This window comes from Neolamprologus multifasciatus, chromosome 3 (assembly GCF_963576455.1).
Source record: "Neolamprologus multifasciatus chromosome 3, fNeoMul1.2, whole genome shotgun sequence".
Classification (NCBI taxonomy): Eukaryota; Metazoa; Chordata; class Actinopteri; order Cichliformes; family Cichlidae; genus Neolamprologus; species Neolamprologus multifasciatus.
Window position 1 is genome coordinate 23,245,408 of NC_140441.1, and position 18,929 is coordinate 23,264,336.

At 37.2% G+C, this 18,929-nt stretch overlaps 1 protein-coding gene and 1 pseudogene across 2 annotated transcripts in view; both read right to left on the bottom strand.

Moving 5' to 3' along the window:
• LOC146522063 (Fc receptor-like protein 5) overlaps positions 1-18,929 on the bottom strand; it is a 110,096-nt gene that overhangs the window by 45,480 nt on the left and 45,687 nt on the right. The window lies entirely within an intron of this gene.
• On the bottom strand, positions 330-12,782 carry LOC146522067 (Fc receptor-like protein 5; annotated as a pseudogene). Its single transcript, XR_014871809.1, has 5 exons — positions 12,746-12,782; positions 7,343-7,624; positions 3,319-3,585; positions 2,446-2,715; positions 330-2,346 (listed from the first exon to the last, which is right to left on the bottom strand). The product of XR_014871809.1 is annotated as an Fc receptor-like protein 5 (transcript).

Below are 18,929 nucleotides of genomic sequence, written 5' to 3' on the forward strand. Positions count from 1 at the left end.
ACATAAACACATCCCTACAAACTTAAATGACAGTGGGCCAAAATACGACTGCTGCTACTGCTGCGAGACAATAGAGCAAAGGGGGGCAGGAGAATGGCAATAGAGTGTATAACACTATCTAAGCTGTACTATCAACTATAAATAAAGAAACAGTTGTATAAAATGCTGCAGCACGTCTTTTAACTGGAACAAAAAAGTCTGAGCACATCACCCCCATTTTAATTTCACTCCACTGGCTCCCTGTACATTTTAGGATTGTTTTTAAAATTCTCTTATTTGTTTTTAAATCTCTTAATGCCCCCCCCTACCTCTCAGAGCTACTCCAACCATATAAACCCGCCCGTTCCCTTTGGTCCGCCAATCAGCAGCTCCTTAAGGTACCGAAAACTAAGTATAAATTTCAAGGTGATTGTGCTTTTGCTGTAGCTGCTCCAAAGTTGTGGAATGATCTGCCCTTGCACGTTAGGAAGGTCTCTTCTCTTTCTGAGTTTAAACATTTTCCTAAAGCATATTTAATCGCTGAAGCCTTTGGCACTGATTAAAGGGGTTGACTCAATTAGTTTTAACATGTTTTAATTTATTTTAGTTATTTAGTTATTTATTTTTATTTGATCTTATTTGATCTTATTTTTGATTTTCTTTACTTTACTTGTGCTATTTGCATGTACAGCACTTTGTGAACTCTGGTTTTATGTTAAAGTGCTTTATAAATAAAGGTGATATTGTATGGTAAAATAAATAAGTACAAAAAACAAACAAACAAAAAAAAAAAACGGCGCCTGGATCTGATTGTATTTTGAACATTTGAGAATTGCTTCTAAATGAATGTGAGCAGTTATCATTTCATTGGTGTTATTTTGTACTTTTGTTTTTGGTTAATTGTTCCTTTATCACATGTACCAGTGACAGCCAATCAGTGTAACCACAGCGAGCAGAAGAAACCTGAGTGAGGGGAAGAGGTTCATCAACAGAGCAAGTTGTGAACAGATGCATTTTTATTTCCAGTCTTTGACAGTGATGGTGTCCAACTTCAGTTCTTGTGGATAAAATCTGTTTGATGGAGTTTGAATGAGGATTTTGTGAGTCACAGTTGGTTTCTTTGGTGTCAGTTAGCATGCTATGTGCTTGTTCTTTACTAAATCTGATGTTAAAGCCTCTGATAGCTAAGATGAGACCTAGTAAGTGTGTTTTATATTCTTTTGCTGTGGAAGCTGACATTTCCTGTCGCACAGATGTCTTTAGGCCACAATAATAAGCACGGTGAACGTCACCGCTGACATTACAGGGAGCAGTTTGGATGTGATTTCCAACTGAGCTGTTAGGAATGCTGGAATAAGACTTCAGTGTTTGTGTTGCGAAACAGATCAGGTTTATTAGCCTGAGACTGTTGAACCTCGATAGTGATCCACGCCTAAGAGATCTGAACTTCCACTAAAGTCTTCTGTTCCTGATGGATCAACTTATCCAGAGATCAGGAAACTGACTCACACTTCTGAACTGCGGTAGGACTCCACCATAATCTCTGTTACTGCGACACACACAGGATTTACTCCAAGAACTGATTCCACACCAGACTGTCACTGTGAAAGGTTTTCTCTGTAAATCTGTGGACAGCTGATTTTGTGCTTTCAGTGTTGTAATTCCATTCATTGTGTTGCTGTTGTTCTGGTAACTCACTGTGTTACTGATTATTCCTAACCAGCCACTCTGCAGGTCTAGTGAGTGACTTTTACTTTTATTTATATTATTCCATGACTTTGATTATAAATTAATGTGCACTGGAAGGTTTTTCTATATTTCAGTTTTCTGTTTCCCATAAACAAAGTTCTGCTCTTTGGTCTGTTATTTTAGGGCTGCTAGTTGTAAAGTGCTCGTGTGAACTGAGATTCTAGTTTTAGCTACTTTTAACTATCTGTAAATGTCTCCAGTGCAACAAGAAGATGACCAGAAAATAAAAACAAACATTTCATTCAAAAGCACGAAAGAAACAGCTGCAAAGCTTTAAGAGAAACAAGTGTTTTCACTTATTTTAATAAAACAGATAATCTGGATGAAACATCTTCAACTTACTGTGAGAAACTGTCAGTGTGACTGAATCACTCCACTCTGTTGTTTCATGCTGTGAACTTTTCATTCTGCCTTTACAGTGATAGTTTCCACTGTTGGATGATGAAGCAGAAATAATCCTGTATTCATTTTGATTTGGAGGTTTTCTGATGGTGTTTGTTTCCCACTCATAATCCCACTCAGTGTCTCCTCCATGGATCTCACATCTGACAGTGATCGTCTCTCCTCTGTATATCTCAGACCAGTTTGGATACAGAGTCACAACAGGCCAGATTGACACTGTTAATATTCAAGAAAGTCCAATAAAAACACATGAATGACAAAAGGTTCAATTACCATCAGATGTAGTGCTTTGTGCGAAATTAAAAGTGAACTCACCAATTTTGTCAATCCAGACTGACTGACTGTCCTCTGTGTAGTAAACTGGTTCTCCTCTTCCTCCTCTGCAGCTGTAGAGTCCTCCCTCTGAGACACTGATTTGTCCATTTGTCACAGGTTGATAAGATTTCCCATCTCTGTACCAGTAGTATTTCCATCCAGATGATGATGATGATGATGATGATGATGGGCTCAGAGAGCAGGTCAGGGTCACACTGCCCCCTACTGGAACAGCTGTCCTATCAGCTCTCAGTTCAGCCTTTGGTTTATCTGCAGTTCAGTTTAGAACAAGAACATAAAAGTAAAAATGACTGAATCAGAACAATTTAAAGATGGAAATATGTGAATGATCAAATATCATGAAACCCTAGTTAAGATGAAACAAACTGTGTCACACATAATATTCTGTATTTCTGTTTTGATCAGCACAGGGATTATTTTTTATATTTGTCTTTGTGTATTTACAGTTCATTACATACATGGACTGTTCAAATAATTAATTTGAAACATGACTGAGTTTACTGATCAACAATAAGAAAGTAACCCAGGTTTACATGATCTGATTGTATTTTGCACATTTGAGAATTGCTCCTAAAGAAGTGTGAGCAGTTATCATTTCATTGGTGTCATTTTGTACTTTTGCTTTTGGTGAATTGTTCCTTTATCAAATGTACCAGTAACAGCCAATCAGTGTAACTACAGCGAGCAAGAGAAACCTGAGTGAGGGGAAGAGATGAATTTTTATTTTCAGTCTTTGACAGTGATGTCTTTTATTCAAAAGCAGGAAAGAAACAGATACAAAGCTGTAAGAAAAACAAATTTTTCACTTATTTTGATAAAACAGATAATCTGGATGAAACATCTCCAATTTACATGATACAGTCAGTGTGATGGTATCACTCCACTCTGTTAACAAATAGTTCCTTGTGCCCTGGCAGCTGTATCCTCCACTGTCAGACTCAGTAACTGTGATGATTCTGTATTCATTGGATGTTGGAGGTGTGTTTAACTTGGCAGGACTCCATTCATAGGTCCACTGAGCTCCTTCACCTCCCTGAATCTCACATCTGACAGTGACTGTCTCACCGCTGTATATCTGAGTTCAGGATGGCTGCAGGGTCACAGTGGGCTTAGGAGGAGCTGTTCAAATAAAAATATATCATTAGCAGAATTATAGAAAATCACCATTGAAGCTGTCCTGGCTGCCGAGGTGATTGTGGCTCAAGAGTTGGGTGTTTGTCTTGTAATCGGAAGGTTGCCGGTTCGAGCCCCAGCTTGGACAGTCTCGGTCGTTGTGTCCTTGGGCAAGACACTTCACCCACCGCCTACTGGTGTTGGCCAGAGGGGCCGATGGCGCGATATGGCAGCCTCACCTCTGTCAGTCTGCCCCAGGGCAGCTGTGGCTAAAACTGTAGCTGCCTCCACCAGTGTGTGAATGTGAGAGTGAATGAATAATGGAATTGTACAGCACTTTGAGGTTCTCGAAAAGCGCTATATAAATGCAATCCATCATAAATATTATTACACTTGTTAATGATATTTATCATTTTTAATCTTCTTTTTTTTTTTTGAAAATTTAAAACAGGTAATTTGATGATATTTAGAATCAGCAGAGTGAATGACAACAATCCATAACCCTGAGTTTTCTGTTTCTGACTCACTTTGTGTGGTTTCTGCCTTCTAGAGAGGACATGACAGTAATACAGCTGAGTTTCTTTTACTCCTGATTTGTTTTGCTTTTGTCTGAAATGTCTTTTCAATTGGATTAATGAAAAACCACCAACAATAACTCAGTGGTATAAAGAAATCTTTTAGAGTTTTACCAATGGAAAAGACTGAGTGCAAAATTAAGTGCCAATGAAGATATTTTTTTGGATATATGGCGCCGCTATTGGATTACTTACCTGATGATCTGAAGAAAACCATAGTGAGAGGGGCAGCCCCACTCCAATGGCGGGTTGAGTTTGTCAGGACAAATGTGTAAATGACTGGTAGACCGAATTATATATACTGTATTCGTTTTTCGTTTACATGTCTCAGACTGCTTATTGTGTTTGTTTTTTTGTTTTTTTTTTTTGGGGGGGGGGGGGTCTCTCTGTTGTTGTTGTGGTAGTTGTTTTTGTCTTTTGTTTATTGTTTTTTCATTGTTTTTTTTTCGTATAAAGGAAAAAGTAAATAAAGATATGATGAAGAATTTACTCTGTAAAGTTATATCTTATTTATATTCCAAAACTCACAGATTTTTCTGCTTTAATTTTACTTTGAGATTAAAATCAGTGTGGATAACCAGAACACTGATGACGCTCTTTCAAAGCAATCAATAAAATGTTGAAGTGAGTTCTAAAACATACTGGGAGCCAGTATAAAAAATGGGAGTGCTGGGATCCTATGTGATGTGATGTGCTGAGTTAAAATCCTGGCAGCTTAAATCTGTTTGGTCTGCAGTCATTCAGCTGATTGTTTTCTGAGACTGTTGCAGTAATCTAGGCAGGGGAAGAAAAGTGATGACAAGTCTAAGAGCCTGTGACTGACAGGGGCCCTAGAAAATAACAGGTAACTAGTTTTTTATAAAAATTATTAACATATCACCACAAAATAATGTTTGCTTCACACGGTATTTTTAAATGCTTATATTTCACAGTGTTAGTTTTGTTTTTGTTTTTCAACAAAGAAGAAAATCTGCCTCTCCCTTCCTATTTTCATGATCAGAAGCAACTTATCAGCTGACCTTAGAGTTCTGTTTGGAGTTTGTTTAGTTAAAAGATCAGAGATTAAACCATCATAATAGCCTGACTGCTACCAAAATAAAGCACATTACACAAGAATGGATAAAATAAATGCATGAGTTACTTTCTCAAAGTGAGCAGATGACAAAACGTCCGTCATTTTTGCAAAGGCCCTCAGGAGGCAGAGTCTGGCTTTTACAACAGAATTTATTTATTTCTCAAATGAGAGACTGTCATCAAAGATCACCCCCAGAGTTTTTACAAAGGGAGTTCTGAACTTTTTCAGAGGAACAAGCTACACTTAAGAGCAAAACGAGGTTCAGAAGGTTCAAATAATACAATCTGTTTTTTGATTGTTTACATTCAAAAAATGAATTTCCAACCATGATTTTATGTCATCACAGCAGTCTAGCAAAACTTTTACAGAGACTGTAAAACTCCTTTGGTGTCATCTGTTGGAAGGGTGGTTTTAGGAGTTTGATGGGCAGCAAACATAAAAAGAGTTAGAATGCAGTCAAATATTTATATAATTCCAAAGAAAAGGGTGGAAATAAAATCCTTGTTTAACTTGAGGGGATGATAAACAACCACAGGAGGAGACAGATCCACTATAAATAATGCAGGTGGTGAGAGCTTTCAGTCTGAAAGAATTAAAACCTTTTAAGTTCCACCAGGTCTCAGCACAGAGACATATTTTAATTGGCTTTACTTTGTTTAAAAATGTATATCCAAAGAATTATTTAGGTCATATTTGCCACTATTTAATAGCATAATTAGATTAGATTAGATTAGATGAAACTTTATTAATCCCTCGGGTGGGTTCCTCCGGGAAATTCAGTTTCCAATTACAATTACAAACCTTTAATCAGTAAAAATGTCTTCTGCACCATTTTATAGATAAGAATTTAAATTTCAATCATTAAAAATATAAAAATGTAATAAATGGTTTGTACACATGTCATGGGTCTTGTGCAAAATTTAAAAAAAAAAAAGAAAAAACAGTACATCTAAGCAGAATATTTATCCATGTCTGCACAGCGTTTTTAGGATCGGCATAGTTTGCAATATTAACGTGGTCTCTGTGGTACCAATGAATCCAGGTGTGAGAACATAAGATGTAAAATAGTGTAAAATAGTGTCTTTGTCTTTAAAGACTTAATTTTTTTATTCTCAACAGTGACTGTCTCACCGCTGTATATCTGAGTTCAGGATGGCTGCAGGGTCACAGTGGGCTTAGGAGGAGCTGTTCAAATAAAAATATATCATTAGCAGAATTATAGAAAATCACCATTGAAGCTGTCCTGGCTGCCGAGGTGATTGTGGCTCAAGAGTTGGGTGTTTGTCTTGTAATCGGAAGGTTGCCGGTTCGAGCCCCAGCTTGGACAGTCTCGGTCGTTGTGTCCTTGGGCAAGACATTTCACCCACCGCCTACTGGTGTTGGCCAGAGGGGCCGATGGCGCGATATGGCAGCCTCACCTCTGTCAGTCTGCCCCAGGGCAGCTGTGGCTAAAACTGTAGCTGCCTCCACCAGTGTGTGAATGTGAGAGTGAATGAATAATGGAATTGTATAGCACTTTGAGGTTCTCGAAAAGCGCTATATAAATGCAATCCATCATAATTATTATTACACTTGTTAATGATATTTATCATTTTTAATCTTCTTTTTTTTTTTTGAAAATTTAAAACAGGTAATTTGATGATATTTAGAATCAGCAGAGTGAATGACAACAATCCATAACCCTGAGTTTTCTGTTTCTGTCTCACTTTGTGTGGTCTCTGCCTTCTAGAGAGGACATGGCAGTAATACAGCTGAGTTTCTTTTACTCCTGATTTGTTTTGCTATTGAACAGCATCTGTTCAGCATCTGTTCAGCATCTGTTCAGCATCTGTTCAGCATCTGTTCAGCCAAAGTGTTTCAACAACAACATTTAAAGTTTTGTCTGAGTTTATTTTGAGGACAGTAGCTCACATTCAGTTTTGAAAGTTAATTATTTCATGTGAAAATATTTGATTTTTTTCTATTCCAGATGTTTCACTGTGAGTGTTTACTGAATGGTATTATAATGGCATTAAACACTGTTGTACAAAGCTTTAGACACTAAACTAAAAAAGAAACACAGTACTGCTGAAATTATTTTGAAATTAAAATGAGAGAAATATGTTCAACTTACGTAATACAGTCAATGTGATGACATCACTCCAGTCTGTCCAGGAAGAAACTCGTGTGCCCCGACAGCTGTATTCTCCACCATCAGACTCAGTAACTCTGCTGATTGTGTATTCGCTGGATGCTGAATGTGTGCTTGACTGGCCTCGTCTCCATTCATAAATCCTCTGAGCTCCTTCACCTCCATGAATCTCACATCTGACAGTGACTGTCTCACCGCTGTATATCTCATCGCTGTTTAACTGAGTCTTGGATGGTTGCAGGAACACAGTGAGCTTAGGAGGAGCTGATCAAATAAAAATTTATCATAAGCAGACTGATAATTTTGACTTGAAAATCAACAATACTTTTTAAAAAATAAATTAAACCAGGTAATTTAATGATCTTTATATTTCACTATTTGCTTTTTTTCTACATCTTTACATTTACATATTACACATTTATAAACATATAATCCATTAGTTGTCAGTTAGCTGTTGTTTGCTAATAATGCGGTTAAACCTCCAGTGATGGATTCAAAGCTGGAGGCTGCTCTGCTCTCATAAAGTGATTATTAATTCATAAATGGTGAAATACAAAGTTTTCATGTGGCATCAAAGTCAAAACTAGACTGGCAAAGAAAAACTAAGAGTAAAGGTTCAGTAACCAGGAAAGGAGCACAAACTGTTTTTTAAATCACTCTAAAAATACAAAACAGCATAGAGAGTGATATTATACCCCTTACGTAAAACAGAGTGATTTGTGGCCCCAATAAATGATTTGTGACCCTACAAAGTAATAAAGGAAGTAATAAAACATATGGTAGCCCTAAAATTATGATATTAAAAAAAATTATGCTATTCATGAAAATTATGATATTCATCCAAAATATGCTAGTTCATAGCCCATTAATTTTTTCCCCCAAAACAGAATTAATTGATTAAGTTTTTTTTTATATCTAATAACATTATATATTTTTAAGCCATTAAAAAGTTTTTACTTTTTATGCTTAAAAACCGCCATCTGGTAGTGGGTCAGTGCGTGTGTGCGTGCCTGTGTGTCTGTGCGCGTACAGAAAAACATTATAACATACAAATAAGTGTTTTATAATAATCTGACATAGTTTTAAAAAGCACTTTTACTCTGGTTTAACACATTTTCACACACAAACACAAACACGGACCCTGAGACACACAGACGAGCACCGACCCTGAGACAGGCGCGCGCATGAGCACGCACAGACACACAGGTGCGGGGGAGCGCACACACGCACTGACCCACCACCAGATGGAGGTTTTTTAAGCATAAAGAGTAAAAACTTTTTAACCCTTTAAGACCTACCATAGAACCAAGTCAGCCAGAGCTTATATTATATTTTTACATGCTGTAGTGCCATTTTTGGGAGCATTTCAAGTTGCTATACATCAATACAACTATTATAGCCCAAATTTTAATAATATGTCTGCATTAAGTGCATAGTAATTACATAAATTGCAAGAAAGTGCAATAAACTACAAAAAAATTGAAAATCGTTTTTGTTGTTTTTAACATATATTTCTAGTTAGAGAAATTTAAGAGGCTTATCCCTCAAAACTGTAAATACAAAAAGTTGTACAAAATAGTTTCCCACCACAGAAAATTTATTTTGAGTGTCTTCATAGTTTTATTTTTGAAATACACCCATTTTTATACACTGCAGGAAAAACGAAAATAAATATTATAGTGCAAATTTGCAAAAAAGCAGCATATGCATCAAAATAAACTATTTCCAGCAGTGCAATTTTAGTTCTAAGCATCCCAGAAACGACACAGAAAGTCATAAAGTCAAAGATAACTTAAAAACACCAGTATAGCCTCATGAGGCCCTGATGGTAAAAAACTACATTTCCGCGAAAATAACGTCACATCTGGTTTTGGGCAGGTCATGGCGGACATGCGATAGTTCATGCTGATGGACGTAGGAAGTGTTACGAACAGCTGATCGGCAAAGCGTGTTTCTGGAATATTATGTTTTTGTTGCTGCAAGTGCTTTTTATGCAGTTTTTGCAAAGCTATATGTGGAAGGAAACGGTGACCTAGGACAAGCTGATGGCATAAGATGTAAGTACAACTCCTCCGGTTTCATATGCAAAAAAAACTTTTGCGCTAGCTTACACGGTTGAAGTGCTACCGGGATTTAAAAATAGTTACACAAAACAGAGCATGCCCGCTCTGATCGGTTTTAAAGAGTTAATAATGTGACAGATTTAGTGGTTTAAGTGCTGGTGATTAGTGAATACTGATTTCCTCTACAACTGGGAGAAGACCTTCTTCAATTCTCAAAGAATTAGTCAAACTCATCAGTTTCCTGAATGATGACTGAATCACTTTTAGTTGTGACTAAACTTGTGTTTATTCTCCTTCCTCTGCATGTGTAGATGCCTCCATCAGAGACAGAGATTGCACTCTTAGAGCTAAAAGAGATGATCTCATTTTTCAGATGAGGTTTTTCTGAACTCATATTCTATGTCAGCAGATTCCTTCACATCACATGTCAGCGTCACACTGCCCCCTGCTGGTGTGGTTGTGCTGTCCGCTGTCAGAGTGGCCTTGATTTTAACTTCTGTAACTTAGAAAAATATGAGGCTATTATTGTGGTCCTTTTAGTGGAAGAAGGAAAAAAACACCACATCTGCCACACAGATGTTCCAGCTGCAGTTTTATTTCCTACTGCAACTGTGACTCAAATACAAGGTGAAGAGCAGGTGAGCCTGGCTGAGTAATACGCCACCTGGTGGTTTGTTCTGAGTGTGACAGAAAGCCTGAGCCTGTGAGCCTGAGCTCAGGGTTAATGAACCCTTGACTAACAGAAAACCTTCCACACTCATCTGTGGATCTGTCACAGCAGATGTGCAGCAAAGGTCACAAGTAATAAAACAGACAACTGGAAAGCAGGTGAGCTTTAACTTGACCACTTGTCTGTATTTTAAGTGCTTTATGCAAAACTTTAAGACTTTCCAGGTGATAATATCTGTGCACACAGATGTTTTGACATATTTACAAACCTGATCACACACACAGAGATAATAAAATGCACACGAGGGTTAATATATATACACACGACTTTGCTACAGTAAAATCTCCAAACTAAGCTACTATCATAGAAACACCAAATTAGAGAAACAAGTATTTTGTGTCCATTCTTCCAGTAGAGTCCACAGACTTGTAAATATGTGTCTCTGTAACAATGAGTGGATTGCAGAGGTGTGAACTCAAATGCAGGAAGCAAAATAACTAGTCTAAATAGTCACACTGACCCACCACCAGATGGTGTTTTTTAAGCATAAAAAGTAAAAACATTTTAATGGCTTAAAAATAAAGAATGCTATTTGATATAAAAAACTTTTTAAAATAATCAATTAATCCTGTTTTGGGGGAAAAAATTAATGGGCTATGAACTACCATATTTTGGATGAATATCATAATATTTATGAATAGCATAATTTTTCTTAATAATAGTCTAAAAATGGAAACATACAAAGAATCAAAATGTAAAACTAGAAATAAATAAACTGTCAATAGAAACAACTAAGAGATGAACACACGTGAGTGTTCACAGATGCTCTGACAAAGACTGACAAGACACAGCAGGACTATTTATACATGAATGGGAATGAGAAACTGTTAAAAACAAACAGGAAAATCATAAAGGAAGAAGAAAAATAACAAAAAAGATGAAGGAAACCAAACTTTCAAATTAAAGAGGAAATATTTTTTTAAAAAGCTAAACAAAGATGAGGAAGAAGCACTCAGACTAAAATGATGAAAGACCATGACAGTGACAAATGAATAAATCTATATTGATGGTACTTTGTCCAGTTTGTTTTACTTGTTACTCTTGTGTATGTGAAGTCTTATTCATTTATGATTTTAACAACTTTCAGAGGTTTTTTCAAGAGGACACTGAGGCAGACAGCACACCATGACACTATAAATAACTGAGAGTAAAAATTCATAATAACACTGATTAAAGTCTTCAGGCAGGACTTTAACTGACTGACCTGTGGTTGAGTCTGTTTTCAGATTAGAGTTACCTGCATTTACCCTAAACTCATCACGCTGTGCTGTAATAAATTAGATTGATCCTCCAGTTCATCAGCATCTTGTGAATCATAACTGTGATCTGTGAGGATGGACAGATAAATACTCATGAAAAGGAAATCAGTCAGTTTCAAGGCAACAAACTCTAGTAAATATAAAGTTTGTGTATCGGCTGAGTGAAACATCTGCTCACATGGTTGCACTCTTGATATGATCATTTTAATATTTTAACCAATAAATGCAGTGGAGTGTGAGGTGTATCATATACAATATTTTGTCCCTCAGGTTATTCCTGAAATATAGTTTGTTTCAAGTTTGTTATATGACGGGTCACATTTACTCATCCGCTTCTTCCTGGTCTGCTCATGTCAAAGTCCGCCATCTAGTGGTTAAATGGAGGAAGTGCCGAGTAATAATGGTCAGAGCTCCGTGTCTGTGATAGTTCTGCATTTGCTGCTCTTGAGATGGGATAAAGTGTAAGTTTGGGCAGATGATGGATTGTTTCTACATATTAGTGCTCTGTCCTTCTTGTGGGTCTGTGAAGTTTGTTACATTACTACTGTAAGCTAACTGTTAGTGCTTTGTTTTGCCTGTTAGCATAAAACATGTCAGCATGTGGTATTTGTATTTACGTCACTTGACAGGCTTTGTCCATTTATTGTTAATGTTATGATCTTGCATTGGTCATGTGACATTTGTGCATCTACACTGAGATTAAATGTACCTGCTCTGTTTTGTTGTTACAGTTTTAAAGAATGAAAGTGGTACAAATGGTACATCAGTAAAAGCTCTGAAGAACGCCACAGTCTCCACATGGAGCGCTTACTGAAGCCATTTATGTTTAACTGCACAGGCTGAATAGAAGCATTGAGTCCGTGCAGAAGATAACATGTAAACACAGGGAGGATATTATTGAGCACATTATAGGAGATAACAGCTACATATATGAACAGGAAGAAACTAATCATTTCTTACCTTGAGCATTTCCACAGATGACTGTACTGAGCACTAAAATAATGAATAAAACCTCATCAGACATTATACAACTGACAAGATCAAAACTGAATTAAATTAAGACTTTATTAAAGATGAACAGTAATCACCAGTAATCTGTTTGTCAATAAAATGAAATAAACATAATAACTCAAACTGTTGTAACACAGTGTGTAACTATAAGTGATGCAAAAAGCAGCAGTGTATCAAACATTTAAACACTTAAAGAATCACAAGTCTGCTTTGTTCCAGCTCTCAGGTAAACAGGTTAAAGCAGTGACTCACTGTAATTCTCACAGATCAGAAACATTTTCATTAATCGCTGCCGTTCAAACAATGTCAGACGTGTACTTACAGAAAAAGCCCATCATGCAGAGCAAAGAGTTCCCCATCGTCACATCCAGCCTGCTGCACTCTGATCCTCTGATAATCAAACAGTTTTAGTTTGCAGATAAAGAGAAGTTGTGTTTAATATAGATACAACAAGAGTTTTTCTACAGGCTCTTATTCTGATTGGTCTCTCTGTGCTTCCTGCCCTTGCACACAAAACTCAAACAGCTCCTGTAGCTTTGACCGCAGCAGTTGGTTGACATGTTTATATTTCCTGTCCACTGCAAACATAGAAGCTTGTTTCTTGTGTTGTGTTGTTTCCTTTTTCTATAATATACAAAGTTGTTGTGTTGTTTCCTTTCTCTGTAATATACAAAGTTGTTGTGTTGCTTCATGTAAGTATGTTTTGCCCTTTTGGGGTATTTTTTGGGTGCAATATACACTAATATTTGTCTCCTGGCAGGTTTCTGCAGACTGGGAGTCACTGAGAGTGAATATACCAAAACAGCTTTTCTACTTCGGTGCCTGTATTTTCACTAAAGCCTTTTTTAAATCATTTTTTTCTCCTTTTGATTGTTTAACTTCTGAATTAAAATTAAATGATTACTTTATATATATATATATATATATATATATATATATATATATCCTTTTGATTGTTTAACTTCTGAATTAAAATTAAATGCTTACTTTAGGCTGCATTAAAATGTCTTTGTTTTATTTGACTCTTAGCTGAAACATCATCATGCAGTAATATAGTGAAAAGGCTCCTTTGACCTCAGACCTGTGAAAGTTTCCACCTTGTGGTTAAATTCTGGTTTTAAGTTTGGTGGAGACCCAAACACAGGAAATGACTCAGTGTGTGGCTGAAGTGAGACTAAAGACCTTTATGTTTCACCAACTAAGGAACAATTAAATTCATAGATGCATTCAAAGTTATATTTATTATCTTTTGTCATTTCAAAGTAAAGCAGGAACTCATTTATTCTGCAGACTGTTCTTTGTCTTGCTTTGACATGTGCAGATGCACACTGACCTCAGCCTCTGACTACATGTAAACACAATAAAATAAAACAAACTGATGAAGTGAAATAATGATTGAAACACTGTAATAATGATGTTTGTGTTGAACACCACATTTTACCAGCCAAGATCATGTGATTGTGTTCACAGTCAGTTCAAAAAGCAGACCCACATGCTAAATGGTTCTTATACAGCCCTTTTTCTACCCTTCTGAGCGCTTCACACAACTTGTGCATTCACCGATTCACACTAGCACATTTTTCTTGGTGCTTTCTGACAAACATTCACACACACATTCACACTCCGATGGATGCCTCGGAGAACAATTTGAGGTTAGTATCTTGCCCAACAACATGTGATAAGCAGACTAGGGGAAGCCAGGAATTGAACCAGCAACCCTCTGATTAGTAGAAGTTCAGCTCTACTGCCTGAGCTACAGCCACTCATGCAAAGCAGGACTCAGAGTACCAAACAAAGGTGACCTTTATTATGAAGCTGATAGTTTCAGGCCTCGATGGTAACAAATGAAGAAAACTGAGTTACAGATAACTGATCACAGGAACACAGAGACTTACCTGTGGGTCATCACAAAATCTCTATTGAGATCACAAAAGTGTCAACTTACACTTTCCAGTCAACATAAATAAACAACTGAGACTTTTACACTGTGTGATTCCACAAATGTTAATCTGTCCAAATGATTCAGTGATGTGTAGACTAGGGGTGGGCGATATAAACAATATACGATAGAAACGATATAAATTTGGCCAACGATAGAGATTTTGACTATATCGCTCTATCGCGACAGCGCATGTTGATGATGTCATCAAGCTGCGCCTGTTTTGGTCGAACGCTTCGCAGTGAATAAAACCATTATCATCTGCAAATTATGCCGGGCGACAGTCAAAGCAAAGAGATGAAGCACTTTTGAAATATGTGGAAAGTCAAAAACTGCGCTTCCTCCACTTCCGTAACATTGATTCATTAATGTTGAATTCTCTCGCAGCTGTTCTATTCCCATGTTGTTGCAGTATATTAATGACTAACCTTGTATTGTGGATGGATTATCTCAGTTATTCTCCTGACTGAAGTTTGCCCCGTGCATCCTGCTATGCGATTGCATTTGTCCCTAACCACCAGAATCCATCACGTTAACTTTTATCAAGTTAACTTCTAATTCCGTTAAATTTAATCCTGTTTTCATGGATGCCTGGATGTTAAACTTAATTGTTACACCTGGTAAAGAAGCAACGCTGAAGATTTTATTAAAGATGAAGGAATTTAGACCGTTTTTAACTGTCAGTGTTCGTTTGACTTTGGGACCTCAAGGGACGGAGTTTTGGACCCAGATTACTCCGCGAAGCTCCTCACCACGGCAGCCGTAATGCTCTGACAATCCATCAAGCTGTGCGACTTACCAAAGTTGTACTAAAACATTTTTTAACAGATTTCTGCACGGCAAAATCAGTTCAGGGTCAGTAAGCACAACCAGAATTCATACATAAGGCACACTCTCGATTTTTGAGAAAATTAAAGGATTTTAAGTCTGCCTTATAGTGTGGAAAATACGTTATACAGAAGAAAAGAATATATCGTGACATATATTGTTACCGCACATGCTTCAAATTATATCGCGATATGAATTTTAGGCCATATCGCCCAGCCCTAGTGTAGACTAATAGATCAGAAGATACTGTGGTGTATTACCTACAACATGACTGTAGACGGATCTTATCATAATTATTCCTGAAAGACTTTTACCTTTATTTTTACTCATGTTGCCATAGTAACTTTAACCTCCGAATACCTGAACACTTTCATAGCATTTTTATTTCTCTTTGCTATTTGGGCTGATTGGGACCTGATGAATGTAAAAATTACTTTTTACTTGATTTTGCTGTACAAGGGCCTGATATCCACATATGGGGACATTCGATTGAAAATTCGATAGAACAGTGTCAGTGTAATGTCCTCGTGAGTGGATATCAGGTCCTTGTAGAGCAAAATTTAGTATTGTGGTCTAGACAAGCCAAAATGTGATGTCCACATATGTGGACGCCACAGGTTAAATCTTGAAAGCATTCTGAGAAAATGCACAAAGCATTGCAACAAACCACTATTGAACTGTTTACTTATAACTGGACCAAACTTCCAGTTCGTCTTTACACTTACTGAGGTTTGATAACAACAATAAGACGACACCACATTCACACCAGAGTTTTTGAAGTGTTTTAGAGCAGTGGGTTGATGTGGATGGTTGTTAGTCCTTGTATATTATGTGCATGTGATCATAGCCCTGGGCCCTGTCCTCAGGCCTCCGTCTTCCTTCTGCTCTCTTTCAGGTGCTGTTTGTTTTCTGTCATTTCCTCTTTTTTCTTTTTTTTAATTCCTTTGCTTCTTCTAATTTCTTCTTCCTAATCTGGACCTCCCCACCCGTCAGCTCTGACACTGTTACAATAAAGATGTGTAATTTTTTTAAATTTTACTTTAATACCTGCAAATAGTTAATTTAGCAGTTAAAGCACAGTTTCTATAGTAAATGTTCTTCCTCATTTTAACTCTGCAGGCTGATGAAGAAAACAACAAAAGATCATTGAGGTTTGTTTCAGTGCAGAGATGGTGCAGATAAGACTGCAGCTCTGTGTGAACTTGCAGTTATACAAATAACAATGTTTACACAATATTTTCCATCATTTTGAGAAGTCATCCTTCCTGTCACAGTCTGATCTACAGGTCAGAGTTTAAAAACTTTCTGCATACTTTCATGGTCTCAATCATTAAACCTTTACATCTTAATATTGTTAATATTCTAAAGTATTGTCCTCATCAGGGTATGAAGAGGACAATAAAGTGCAGTGTGCTTTAGGACCTTATGTTTGCTGGATACTGATGGCTTAAAAAAAGACACTGCTACACACAAAACTTGTCTCAAACGACAGGCTGCATTTCCTCTTTTGTATGTGGCCGAGACGAAAATGAGGCCGTTCAGTATATTAAAAATAAAACCTGTGGCAGAACAGACAGTAACCACCAACAACCCTTCACACACATATCGGCACCTTAGCTGCTGCCCTGTGTGTCAGCATTATTCTGTATTGTCATTTTTGCGGTTTGATCTTAATGTCTTTAAATTTAATACACAAACAGATGTCATGGTCCTCCAGTCCTCTCTGACTTCCTGTCAGTGCTGTTGTTGTTCCTCTCTCTCTCTCCTGCTGTCCTCTCCACCTGGGTGGTGCACCATTCCGGGTTCCTGCCTTTGGCCAAAGCAACTGCTGATCATCATCCTCATCCGATGCTTAAGGTGGTGGCTGAGCTGTAGTCTTTGCTGGATTGTTGTACTTAGTTTAGTTACTGTAACCAAGACACAGAATAACTCCAGCTTTGTGTCTTTTTCATTGTAGCTGAAGTACGGGACAAACTGTTCCTTTTCACCTCAATAAGAAACGCGTAATATTTTCTCTGAATACGAGATGATTCCGTTTTTTAGGGGACGGTTGGCAACTCTACTAATTAACCTTATGAACAAAATAAAGTCCAACATCAGTAACATCATAGCACCCACCCAGCTGTATAGAAACTCAGCATAACAAAAATAAACTCCACCTAAACTTGGTTTATATCTGACCCAGTTAGACTGCAGGTCATAACTTCTTACCTGAAGTTCAGTTCACCTGACACTCGGACCGGCGGCCACCACAGGTCTCCGCTCCTCCTGCCTCACCTGCTGGCCTCCACCACTTGCTAATGGTACTCAATCTGTGGAAGCTCCGTGATAGCCACCACACGAAGTAACGACCCTATCTAAATCCCAGTAACGATTAACACGTTCCTGATTTTGGCATAATAACTAGTTACTGTGCTCGTTACCACAATAATAACGTAGTTACTGTAACGCGTTAGTCAACACTGGTGAGAGCTTTGTGACGTTTACCGTGTTTGGAGTCTCAAGTTAGTTTGTTGTCTTGTGTAGTTAGTGTGTAGTGTAGTCGTTGTTTTGTTTTGTGTGTCAGTTCTACTAGTGAATGTCACAGTCTTAAAGCCACCAAAGGCAGATTGCAGTGTAAACGCTGAGTGACACACCTGCTGTCAGACCTGCAGGATTTACCCCTGTGCTGTTCTCATCTGTGTTATAGTGGACACAAACTATTTTTTGAGTTGCATAAATAATTTAAGTGCCTTCTTATTTGATGCCGAACACCTGATTGTTCTGTAAACAGTTTTAAATGGTTATATAAAAAACGCCTGAGCCTTGGCTGCATTTTTAGGTAAATAGTACCATATAACTTTGTTGTTTGCGAAACTTGTGCATATTTTTTAAAAATGTACAATTTGTATTTTCATTTCAAGTTATGAAAAGGATTCGTTAAACATGCTTTTGGTTTTTACAGTCAAAAATATCACTTTGTCTGAATTTAGAGAAATTTAGATAAATTGTGCTGATACATTATATCAAAATGGGTAAATAACAGATTGGCAAGATAAACAGTTTTTAAAGGTGAAATATAAAGGTCAAATTAAAAACTAAATTAAAAAACCCTGGACACCAGAGGGTTAAAGGCTAAAAGCAAAGTTGTCACCAAGTACTGTTTATATTTGTGTGTATTGCTGCAGCTTTTTTGAGTATTGACTTGGTGCCTTTGGGTGAAATAATGGTAATATGAGGGACCGATCCATATGCTCACAAAGAATAGCCACTTGTTTCTGTGCTACCAAAGTTCCCCGGCTTTCATTCAAAATGTGTTTATCGTCAGCACCGACACATTAAACTACTTAAACTTTATAAATGTCTTCAAGCTCACACTGAGGCCTGTGGGGCACTATCAGCCACTGAGACAGTTCACACATTTATGTGTGTTTGTACATGAATATTTCATACTTTAAGGGTGCTTGTTTATTTAAGGGAGATGAACAAAATACATTGGAATTGTACATAATAATATCATAGATGATAAATTAAATAGATTTTAAGTAGATGCTTGTGCATTCTTAAAGTCTTATATGTTGAATTGAACTATGTGATCTGTTCAAAGCCTCCCAGTCAGTGCTGTTGTCCATGCCTGTCTGACTGTACATGATGTTATCAGCACGAACACTTTAAAGGTGACGTTTAGAACTTCAGCAATAATACAGACAGCAATGTAGTTAAACATCTTACAGTTAGTTTTATTGGGAATTAACTTAAA